This window comes from Ailuropoda melanoleuca, chromosome 5 (genome assembly GCF_002007445.2).
Source record: "Ailuropoda melanoleuca isolate Jingjing chromosome 5, ASM200744v2, whole genome shotgun sequence".
In the NCBI taxonomy this organism is placed as follows: Eukaryota; Metazoa; Chordata; class Mammalia; order Carnivora; family Ursidae; genus Ailuropoda; species Ailuropoda melanoleuca.
In genome coordinates, this window is record NC_048222.1 from 25,631,432 (window position 1) to 25,643,739 (window position 12,308).

Below are 12,308 nucleotides of genomic sequence, written 5' to 3' on the forward strand. Positions count from 1 at the left end.
GCCAGGGCGCGGGGGGGGGGGGGGGCTGGGGAAGCTTTTTTTCGACCCGGTGTTTGCGCAGCGGGCGTTCCCGGGCCGCTAGCTTTCCGGCTGAGACGGCGGCCGGTCGCTCCGGTATTGCACAGAGTGCTTTTTCTTTTCTTAAAAACACTCCTGAGTAGGAGTCGCCCTTCCTCTAAAGCAGCCGCTGGCAGCAGAAATTCCAGGGATATGCCTTGCTGGGCCTGAACTCTCTCTCTCAGAACTTCCTTTAGAAAGCTAAGAAGCCGAGGAGAGCAAAGGGAATGTAGCTTCTAAGAAAACCAGGATCTATGAATCAGGGAGACAGAAGGAAAGGGGGACCTTCTACTTTTAAAGTCAAAGCGTTAAAATAGGAAAAGCAAGGGCTCTGAGATGTTGCCTTAAGCCTCCCTTTTCAGTAGGGGGACAGTTTTCCTGAGTTGGGGGCTAAGAATATGTAAAGCACCTGTGGGTACTGAAGCTCGAGCTGGGAGACCTTGCAGCGTGATCCTTGACTTTATTTCTCTAATCTGGGAAGACCTGTTGGCTGTGTTTCCAAAATGTATCCAGGTTCATCCTTTCTTGCCTCCTTGTCTTAGTCCTACAGAGCCAAGCCCTGAAGGCTCAGCTGGGTTATCGCATGTGTTTGCTAGCTGGTCTGTTATTCTCCTGTCCTCCCCCACCTTCACCTCAGTCTGTTCTTCAGATTGCTGCCTGAGTGTGTGTTCTAGCCAAAACCTATCTTTCACCTTAAAAATCTATAGAAACTCCGAGTGTCCAAAACTAAAGCCTCTAAGGTGCCTGACTGGGCCCTAGGTGACAAGTCTCAGGGTCAGGAGAGACTCCATCTACTGCCCTCACCTGTACTTCCCTTTTTCTTGCACACTGTCTGCCTTGTTGCTCCAAGTGCCCTAGGCCCAGGCCTGCCCCAGGGCCTTGGCAATTCTCCACCTTGAATTACTCTTTTCTCCAGAAGTACCTAATGGCTCCAGTGTCACCTGCTCAATGAAGGTCACCTTCCTTGACCACCGTATTTTAAACCCCATGCTTTCTGCCCTTAGGAACATCCTTAACCTTTCCTGTGACTTTTATCTAGAGTATACACCAACACATGTTCAAATGGGTTGACCCCGCACCCGGCATGTGATCTTTGATCCAGAAACAATAGCTATGTGATCTTTGATCCAGAAACAATAGCTATGAAGCTCATTTTGTGAAGTGAAGGCCCCTAGAAATGTTAAATCTTAGTACCAAGCGGTGATTCCTGAAAGCAGCGGTGGCTGTAACTATTCTGAAAAACCAGAATTTAATCATCAGCCTTTAATGAGACTTGGGTTCAGAACAGGTGGATTTAAGTTCACCCCTAGGATATTTAACAGAAGGGCCTCCATGCGAGTAAAATAAGGCACCAACCTCAAACTCTTGCAAGCAGGTAACCTTTAGCACGCGCACAAAGCCTTGTTGGACTTAACTCATGCTGGATGAGGAAACTAAAACTTCAGTAAAACATTCTCAAAACCCTGGCAGGAGGTCTTGCTGCTAGCATAGGAAGTCCTATTGATCTGGGGGCTTGAAGTTGGGGGTTGGGGGTGGGGTGGAAATGCTTCCTCTACCTTAAAAAAACAAAACAACCTGTCTATAGACAAGAGGACTAGGCGGGAAGTTACCGGGGTTGAAAGGGAGAGGGACGCCAGGGCATTGTTCCTCTGGCTTGTCTCTGGGATGGTGTGCTTGGTTGTTGCCACTGTAAGGGCTCAGTAACACCGGAGTGGTATCAGCTGTGGCTAGCTGTGGTCCCAGCACTTTTTCCTTGGGTTCTCCCTACATAGACCTTTGTTAATACAACATCCTAACAGCCTGCCCTCAGTCTCTGGGAGGGACCCTGAATGTCCATATCCCGGTGGCTCCTTCTCTACGTGTTGGCCCAGCTACTTGTCCCAGCACCTCACCTCTTACCAACTGCCTCCCTGGCATCTTTGTAGAAAAGTCCCCAAGGCGCTTCCTGAGACCAAACCAGCCAAAGACCAAACGCCATCCCCACCCCCTCCTGCCACAGGGCTGCTTCTCTGAGGCCTCCCTTCCCACAGTGACCCCTGTCTTTCTGGCTATACTGGCCCCAGACCTTACCCAGCCCTGTCCTCACCCCTCACATTCAACCCTTCACCAAATCCGGTTCCTTGAATGCCTGCATTTCTCACACCTATCCCTTCATCTCCCTAACACCACCAGGCTCCGAGCTTTCTTGCCTCCCCTGGCTCCTTTAACCACTTTCTAACTGCTGTGTCCACTCGGAGCCGGTGTAACCTGGGTTTGGCCAGCAACCCTGAGGTGGCAAATGAAAAGATTACTCCAGACACGTAAATAGAAGAAAGGAGAGGGTGATGGGACCAGACGCTCTAGTGGCGAAAAGGTCCCAAGCCAGACTCTGTCTCCTCTTTTATTTCAGGTCGTAATACATCAAGTAAGAGCAGAAAAATAGGAATGTTAGGCTTTAATAATCAAGACGTAGGCCTATGGGACGATGCATGATGAAAGCAAGAAGTGTCTGATGTGCGTGCAGGCTAAGGGTATGATGAATATGTGACCATAAGGTGGGGGTGTTTTTCATCTAAGTTAAACGTTTACTTCCTAGGTAAGAGCTTTGAGCTGCAGTGAGGATCTGGCTGTTTATAGTTCAGAAACGTCAGAGACCCAGCGTGCCAGGCACTCCTTTTTCGCTTTTCAATCGGTCTCACCTTGGGAGACCTATTTCGCTTAAATCTTACCTATCCAGGCACTATGAACCCTCAGCCACCACAAACCTTGTCAGCACCCCCACATCTATCTCAAGATGTAGGCCTGGGGGGAGGATGTTGGTCAAGGCCCTGGGGGACCAGCCCTAGCCTAGCTCTCCAGTAGCTCTGCGCCTGGGTGTCCGGGTCACAGGGACCACCCTGAGGGCCTCTCAGCTTTGGTGCTGTGCACAGCGCCTGCCTGGGGCTACTGCATTTGTGGTTTGAGCCTTCCTGTACACCTCAGCTTAAGGCCAGTCTGCTCAACTGACTCTCAAACTAAGGCCAAATGGATTGCTCTGCTTCCTGGATTGACTTGCTTCCCCACCCCCACTGTGAACCTGAGAACAGGGGCCACCTGAAAACGGGCCACATGTTTTTCCAATATTTAGCAAAGGGCCTACCAGACTGCCATAGCGGGAATGAGCCGTCGCCTGAATTTGCATTGAATTAGTGTATTAGAAGCAATTAGTGTCTTAAAAACCTACTGAAGTAATTCCTTAAATCTTAAACTCAGGCTGGCTTTGGGTAATCTGGTTGCAGTTACTTGGGTAACCCCGACAAAACCTTTAGATCGGCTTCCAGATATCAGTACGAGGCCCTGATGCTTTCTTTTGGGTCAGTTCAGCTGGACATTTCATGGTGAAAATGAGGGCTCAGGATGAGTGGCTCTAGAAGAATCTACCACCTCCTGAGCACGCTTAGCCTGGGAGCCCGGGTTTCCTCTTGCATAGACTGGGAGCCCACAGGAGGTCTGTGCTTTGACAAATGACTGAATATCTAACACCTGTAACTAGCGCTGCAAGATTATGCAAATTCCTGCAAGCTACAGGAACTTGTGTGTAAGTTACTCTCCTGTTTGAGATGACTACAGTAGACGTTATCTCCAGCTGCAGACGGATCTTAACATAATTCAGGGAATATATCCTCCTCATTCCAGTTACTGAGCTATCTTAGTTGTTTAAAGCCATGCTTTCATGGACCACTAAACCTCCACTATCTGATCTTTCTAAGGTCCGGGTGAGGGTGAACTAGCCAGAGCCAGCAAACTGGCTTGAGACTTGCCACCTGCACGACTTCACTCCTTCACCTTGGAGCGGTGAAGGCTCTGGGCCAGTCCCGCCGCTTCCTTGTCTCACCGGAGTGGTATCAGCTATGGCTAGTTCTGGTCCCAGTGCTTTGCACTAAGAACACCCGTGACTTGTACAACGAACACAGCCCTTGTTTTTGCTTCTCTCTGCTGCCTGATACTCAGCATTTTGGCTGAAATGGTGCCCTGAGGGCAGGTGGAGTCCTGTCCTCTACTCTGCCTTCCTGAAGGGCTTTCTACAACTGCAGACTTCCCTAGCCTTGTACTTGGGAGCGCTTCGCATGAGCCAGGTGCCGGCTTGCATGTTCTTCTTTGGCTCAAAGGTTATGATTTGCCCAAGTTTCCAAGCAAAGGGCTACAGGCAGGATTAAAGCTTGGGTCAGCTTTCTCCAAAGCCCAGCTATTTTCCTTATTAAGAAAGGAGTGAACCAAGGGTGGCTCAGTTAAGCGTCTGACTCTTAATTTTGGCTCAGGTCATAATCTCAGGGTTGTGAGATGTGAGCCCTACATTGGGTTCCGAGCTCAGCACGGAGTCTGTCCCTCTCCCCACCTGCTTCCCACCCCCCAAAAGAACCAAAATGAAAGTGAACCAGACCAACACTTGTGCATCTATTCCTGAAAAAGCAACTTTATTTCATTCCAGAATCCAGTAGCTCTTTCAGTCAAGTACAAGGATGTCCTTCTCCAGTTGCAAAGCTGCGTCCTTGGACGAATACTCCGAATTACAATGCTACTGCCTTTGCTTTTTCCGGACTTACACTAGAAAGTGATCCCTCTGTCTGTTAGGCCAGTCATTATCTGCTTGGCTTTGGGTGCTGACCCTGTCCCAGTAGCCTGCCTTCAAGCAGGCCTGTGGCTACATCCCTTGACGTTCTGCAGTGCTGTGGGGTATCTGGTCTAAGGGCCATGCTGGTATCCTTGCTGATGACCTAGAGCCTTGGGTGAAGGGAGCGGTGCTTTCCGCAGAAACCCCAGTACAACCCCCGGTTCTGTCCTTCCTCTGGTCTGGTCAGCACTGGGGTCCTTCTCCCTGGCTGTTGCAGGCATGGAGAGGTTCTGGACCTCTGCATACGGGGTACAGGGTGTGCTTCAGCCCCAGTTCTGCCAAACTGGCTCTAGGGTACTTCCCAAATAGCTGAGGATCTTGGGAAGTGCCATAACACTCCAGAAATCCATCCCAGCTTCTGCCAAATCTTCCCGCTCCAAAGGAGTCCCTGGCTGTTTCCAAACCCACTTCCCACTATATTGGTCTTTAGTCTGCTCCAAGACCTAAACCAGGCTCCAGTTTTCCCAAAGCACAGAAAAGCCAAGGCAGGATTTATTGGTAGCTGAGACGGCTCTGGCCTCTTCAATGGAGGACATCGAGTAGCTGGACATACTGTGTCCTTTCTGGGTGTGGGGGGGAGTGATCAGACTAGTAGCTCAGCCTAGGGAACTGGCTAAGCAGAGCTGAGCCCTTGTCTTACCTGCATTCTGAGAAGAGGTGCTGCTTCCTCCAACTGCAAATAGACCACCCAGCCCCCGAAGCCAGGCCCACTGTCTAGGTCTGCATGTGGCTGGGAAGGGTGTATTCGTTTGCTAGAGCTGCTGTAGTTTAAGTACCACAAGCTGAGGGACTTAAGCAGCAGATGATCTCCATCTGGTAGGGCTGTTGGTTCCCTCTGCAGGCGTGAGGAAAAGTCTGTTCCATGCTTATCTACCAGCTTCTGGGATTTTTGGCAATCCTTGACTTATATAGAAGCATCACCCTGGTCTCGGCTGCCTTGTTCATGCAGCATCTCTGAGCCAAACTCTACCCCCGCTTTCTTTAAGAACCTTAGCTATTTGGGACTGAGGCCTCCCTGCTCCAGGATGACCTCATCGTTATGGAATACAGGTAACGATGGCCCTATATCCAATTCACTTTCTAAGGTACTGAGAATTAGGACTTGAATGTATCATTGGGGAATACATTTCAGTTCACAAAAGTAGATAAGAGGCTTGCTTATTTCACCTCCCTCCCTCCCTGTGCCCTTGACTGCTGGCCTGAGGCCCCCTTGAAGGGAAAGACATAAGATGCTGGAGTATACAGACACGCACTTGGGCAGGGACGGCAGCATGGACACTAGAGGTTTGCCACCCATTTTGGCGTAGATGCCCTTGAGGAAAACCACCAACTAGGGTACAAACCGATCGATGGGCAGGTGTCCTGCCAAAGGGTCCCCAAAGAAATGATCAAACAGCTACTCCCTAACCCACCCCCGATCGAGCTTCTGCTCTGAAATGCTCCAATGCAGTAGCTCAGAATAGCAGCCTTAAAATAGGCTCTGGGACACTTCTGTCATGTTTGGGAGCTACTTGGCCTCTGGTGCTGCCTGTGGGGCTGTGAGCCCAATTCCTTGGCCCGACCGGCAGCATCCAAGTGCCGCTGCGGGCTGGTGGCAGCCGTAGATGGCCAGGAGCTGCTGCTGTGCTTCAATGTCCTCAGCTTAAGTCTGGCCCAGGAAGGCCTAGGCTCTACGGATGGCATTGCTGCAACCGTGATAGCATGCCTCTGTATAAGGACAACTCGAATTCTATATGGCAATGTTTGTTTTCAAGCAATGAGCTCTACAGGGAGGCTGCAAGGGGGGGAGGCTGCCAATAGAAGAAGCTCAGACTCGGGCATCAAAGTTAATGGATCGAGTAGCACCACATGTACACTTGGGCATGATTGGCATCTGGTTTTAAGTCTTTATTTTTTTAAAGATTTTGACAGAGCCAGAGAGCAAAGCGGAGAGGGGGGGAGGCAGAGGGAGAAAGAAGCAGGGTGCCTGCTGAGCAGGGAACCCAATGCAGGGCTCGATCCCAGGACCCCGGGATCATGATCTGAGCTGAAAGCAGATGCTTAACTAAGCACCCGGTGTCCCTGGTTTTAAGTCTTTAAATTCAGCTAAGCGTCATGTTGGCTTCAGTGTATACCAGTGACTCAGCACTTCATACAACACCTGGTGCTCATCACAAGTGTGCCTGAACCCCACCACCTATTTCACCCATCCCCCACCCACCTCCCTCTGATGGCCATCAGTGTGTTCTCTAGAGTTGAGTCTGTTCCTTGATGTCTCCCTTCCCCCTTTGCGTTTTGTCCTGTTAAATTCCACATGAGTGAAATCCTAAGGTATTTCTTTCAGACTTATTTCACTTAGCGTTGTAATACTCTCTAGCCCCATGTCATGGCAAATGGCAAGAACTCCTTTTTATGGCTGAGTAATGTTCCATTGTGTGTATATACACACATCATCTATCAGACACTTGGGCTGCTTCCATTATTTGGCTATTGTAGATAATACTGCAGTAAACACTGGGGTATGTGTATCCCTTTGAACTAGTATTTTTGTATCCTTTGGGTAAACACCTGGTAGTGCAATTGCTGGATCGTAGGGTAGTTGTATTCACATCTTGAGGGGACCCCTCCATACTGTTTTCCAGAGTGGCCACACCAGTTTGCATTCCCACCGACAGTGCAGGAGACTTCACCTTTCTCCACATCCTTGCCAACACCTGTCGATTTTAGCCATTCTGACAGGTATGAGGGGCTATCATTGTGGTCTTGATTTGTATTTCACTAATCTGTGATGTTGAGCTGCTTTTCATATCTGTCGGCCATCTGGATGTTTTCTTTGGAAAAATGTCTATTCCTGTCTTCCCACTTTTTAACTGGATTACTTGGGTCTCCTGGGGTGAGTTTTAGAAGTTCTTCATGTATTTTGGATATGAACCCTTTATCAGATAGGTCTCCTGAGTCAAGGGAAATGAAAGCAAAAATCAGTGGGACTTCATCAAAAGAAAAAGCTTTTGCACGACAAAGGAAACAGAAGGCAACCTGCAGAATGGGAGAAGATATCTGCAAATGACTACAAGTGGTGTCAAAGAGGTTACTGCCTGTACGCTGCTCTAGGATTTTGAAGGTTTCAGGTCTCACATTTGGGTCTTTTGTCCATGCCGAATTCTTGTGTATGGTGTCAGTGGTCATTTCATTTCACTATCTAGGTTTCCCACCACTTATCAAAGACATTCTTTTTCCCATTGGATATTCTTTCCTTTGTCAAAGATTAATTGGCCATAGTTTTGGGTTCGCTTCTGGGTTCTCAATTGTTTCCTCAATCTAGGTCTGTTTTTGTGCCAGTAACATACTGTCTTAATCACTACAGCTTTGTAATATAGCTTGAAATCCAGAATTGTGAGGCTGCCAGCTTTATTCTTTTAAGATAGCTTTGGCTCTATAGGGGTACCTGGCTGGCTTAGTGGCAAAATCATGTGACTCTTGATCTTCAGGGTCATGAGTTCAAGCCCCATGTTGGGTGAGGAGTTTGAAAAATTCTCTGGTATTGATTTTTTTTTTTTTTTTTTTTTTAAAAAAAGGTTTGCAGTCTCATCCAGATGAGTCTGTCCTGTTGAATCCCTAAATGTCTTTGGGCTACGGCTGTTAGCCACTTAAGTACCTATCAATCCTGAGAACTGAGAGACCCTACCTTCCCCCTGACCAACTGGGGGATGGTGCAGTGTTGGCGACAGTGGACTTACATGGGGGAGAGTGAATGTGGGTCCTGAGGCGCCTCTGCAGGTTAAAGGTGACAAAGGTCAGGCAGCATGACATTTGCACACTAGCCATGCAGCTAGCGTCTGCCCTAGTGTGTTGTGGATAATTGAGTCTCCATCCTGCACCACTAAAAATCAATGGGGGAGTACTTCTTAAATTCCAGGAGTGCTGGAATCAAGAGAAATGTTCATATTGGTGGTCCTCGTTACCTTTAAACCTAAGCGGCACATGCCTAGTCATAGAGCAGATACTGAATCGGCCGTTGCAGTGAAATGTCCATGTATCGTGGAGTACAATGCTTCAGTAATGGTTCACAAAGCACTGATTTCAGCCCTCCCTTGGTGCCCACCAACCACCCCACTTCCTAGGACTGAAATACTGGAGTATCATTTTTGACTATTTGGGAAATAAACCAACACGTCTGGATGTCTCAAAGTCACGTGCACTATGTCAATTCATGGAATCATGCTTCTATATTAGCTGAAAGATGTGCACACTTTGCCTTTTAAGGCTTTGACCTTGAAGAGTTAGATGGAAAATATTCTGGAGCTTAATGTGCATTAGACTTTCTACAGTCCTCTGTAAAACTGAGTGCATGATGGGGAAAACATAAGATTTTGTACTGGAAGTATGTAACTTGGAAAAACATGAGTGCCTTGTGTGTGCTGAGCACCAGGCCAGGGAGCAGGAAGTGCTGTGGAAACGGGCTGGGGAATGCACCGAATTACACTTGGGCATTCCCAGGCTCCTTGCCTCACCCACCCTAATTTCTGGCATCGATACTGGGGTAGTGAGTACTTTAGTCCCGAAGTGCTAAGCCACCAAGCATCGAGTGATCTGCATGCCTATGGATGCTAGTGTTAGTGCTTCCCCTGAACGAGCAACAGCAAATTCCAGCTTCCAGGATTCCTGCCATGCTGTAAGAGTGAAACGGCTGGAGCTAACCTGTTTTTTTGGTAGTGCTTAAAATTGTAATTAGCCTCTTTACCTGTTTAACATGCAAAGTGTTTATAGTGATATATTCAAGAGCTGCAGCTGGGCCAGGGCTCTCATAGGCTGAGTCTTGCAGCCAGGTCTCCTGACTCTAAAACACGTTTCATCTTAAGGCCTACAGAGAAGTCCTAGCTATCTGGGGTGTGGGGGTCATGGTCCTAACACTAAGAACTCAGATTTCTTGAAGTGATATCATCGTTGTGTGCACTGCCCTGGGCTGTTGTCTTTTGGGGTGGGGCGAGAAGAACCAGTTTTATGAGCATCCTAAGGTGGGCCCTGGGACACGACTGAGTGCATAAATGCTGGTTTTCTGCTTTGCTTTCCCCCCCCACTTGATGCAAACATCTGGGTTTAGGGTGCACAGCAGGCTTCCTAATATCTCAACCTGGACAGAATGAGCTTTAAACCTAAAGTTGGAGAGGACATAGAGTCCCAAAGTTACTTCCCATAAAGCATTCTGATTAGGTCGCAAATCCACTCCCTCTGGCTGACCCGCTAATGATAATGGCTAGATTATGCCTAGTGTAAAGGGAACTGCCTGAGCTCATGGTGCTGTGATAAAGCACATGAGAAACCTTACTGTCGACAAATTAGCTACAGACTTAAGATTATTACTGCCAAGTTATCCCCTTATTCCCCATGGCAAACCAAGTCACTAACATGACCAATGCTACTGACATCATAGCAAGTAAGACCTTTAAATGAAAGAGCAATTCTTGATAATTAGTTTCTGCTTTGAGTCATGTGTGCACAAATGACTTAACTCAGGGAGACTTGGTCTTGGCAGTCCTCTTTGCCTAATTCCAGATTAACTAAAAAAAAAAAAAAAAAAAAAAAAACCTCAATGTACCAAACTTCCACCTGGCCCTGTGGACAGGAACTTGGACAGCTGCAGATGCATCCTTCATTGAATAGAACATACCACTAAGTCTCTGCCATACTGATGAAATAGTTTTTGAAGCTTGGAGATAAAGTGCTTTGTAAACTGTCAAATCGCTCTCCAGATAGGACAAGTCAACATGGACTATGCATTTAAAGTTATGTTCAGAGGAAGTGCTGAGAGCCCAATACTTCTCTGCGAAAAGGCTGAGGCACTAGGACCCATGGCTGTCTGGTGCCTATCCTTGCTCCTAGAACTATACCTTTTAGCTTGTGTGAGGACTCCAAGGGCCTTGTGCTGGGGGCTGACTTCTGCCCTGCCCAGGATTTCCTCATAGGAATGAGGTTGATTACTTGGAGGTGGGGGGAGATAAAAGAATGGTAGTTTAGAACCAATGGGAAAGTGGTGGGTAAGCTCAAATGCAAGAGGGCTGCTCCCTACCTCTTGTGATCTGGAGGAATTTTGTGGTGGAAATAACTTTGGAGTTACAAATTGCTTCGGGGTTGAGATACGCAGAAGCAAGGAGAGCCTCCCCGCCAAGGCCTATACAGAAGGTAAGCAGAACGAAGGCTGGCAGCAGGCTCAGGGTGAGGTGCAGGAGCCAAGGACAGCCCTAAATGACTACCCAGAGACCAGGCCAGGGAGAGGGCTGGCCTGGGGGAGGCGTGTGCTTTCCCTGAGGGGGCTGGTGGGCAAGGAAACGTCACCAGACTACTGCTTGAAGACCTGTCTGAATCCTCACATCCCTAGGGACTGGCAGTGAATGCTCGTTCTCCTAGTGACACTGCACTGACACTGTGGGGTAGACGGTGCTAATAAGCATGGAAACAGTGCATCTGTCAGTGCTTTGTGGGGACACACTTTATACTTAGTCTCTGAGTCTAGGGGAACATTTGGTTCTCCTGTTGCCACAGCCAAGTTCAGGTCGATGGATAGGGATTCCTTGGGATAGGCACTGGTCCTTTCATGGCTGCCTCAGATCCCTTCACCTTAGTGTCAAGTACTTAGATGAAGGCAGTGTCTGCGTGCACTGGTGGTTTGCATTTGATCCCCTAAACCACTGTGGTGCCCAGTTTACCGTGAGAAAACTAGCCAGATGTAGACATGTCTGGGTACAAGACTTGATTCTGTCAGAGGGTTTTGCCTCTGTAGTACTTCTGACCCCACAAGGAAAGACAACTGAATTACTACTCTGAGCCACAAATCAAGGTTGTCTTGAAATTCTGAACTTGAACCCTTGTTTCCAGGATATTTTGGTCCTTGTTTCCCATCATTTCCACAGAACCAAGGCCTTCTCTCTGCTTTGTACTGTTAGGAGATGAGGGTCTTGGTGGTTTGGGCAATCATTGTGTTCATTTTTAAGAAAACCCAGCTGTATCCAGCATTCTTCCAAACGTTGGTAGGTGACAGTATGTTGTTGGCTTTTGAGAACTGGTAGAGTTCTCAGTGCTAGGACTAGCTGTTTCTTGGGTTTTCCTTAAATTTGGTGCTAAGGTCATGGGTGCTGTCTTAAGATCTAGGAGAAGCTTCCTTGGCTTCTGTGGGTGTATTCCAGGATGCTGGGGGTGAAGGGTCAAAAATTGGCCCCCTCCCTAGGGGAGGGGGGAGTAGGCACTCCACCACCCTACTGGAGGGAACTACTGCCCTTTGACCTCCTTCTTAAACCCCATTGTTCTCACCACTGGGCAACAGGCTCCTCTGGCTGGGAAAGTCACTCTTGCGTGCCCTGGCTTCTGGCTCTTGATTTCCTGGTGTTGAATCCATGTGGCTGCCCTTGACATCCTGTAATAGGTTTCCTCATGAAAGTTCACCCAATCAGAGCCCGCTGTACTTGTTAGGATGGAGTGTTGGTGCTTAAATCCAAACCATCTTCTTGCCGTTGGTCTCTAGAAAGCCGTGTACTCCAGGAACTAACAAATGGCAATAGAGGAATTCCTCTTGTAATGGCAAAGCTTAGTGTAGAGAGCTTGGCTCAGACTCCAGTTTAATACGGGACTTCTTTTTTTTTTTTTTTTT

General features: G+C 48.2%; 1 protein-coding gene across 6 annotated transcripts in view; it reads left to right on the forward strand.

Moving 5' to 3' along the window:
- Nucleotides 1-12,308, forward strand: part of EXOC2 (exocyst complex component 2) — a 608,573-nt gene that overhangs the window by 328,203 nt on the left and 268,062 nt on the right. The gene's annotated exons all lie outside the window — the stretch shown is intronic.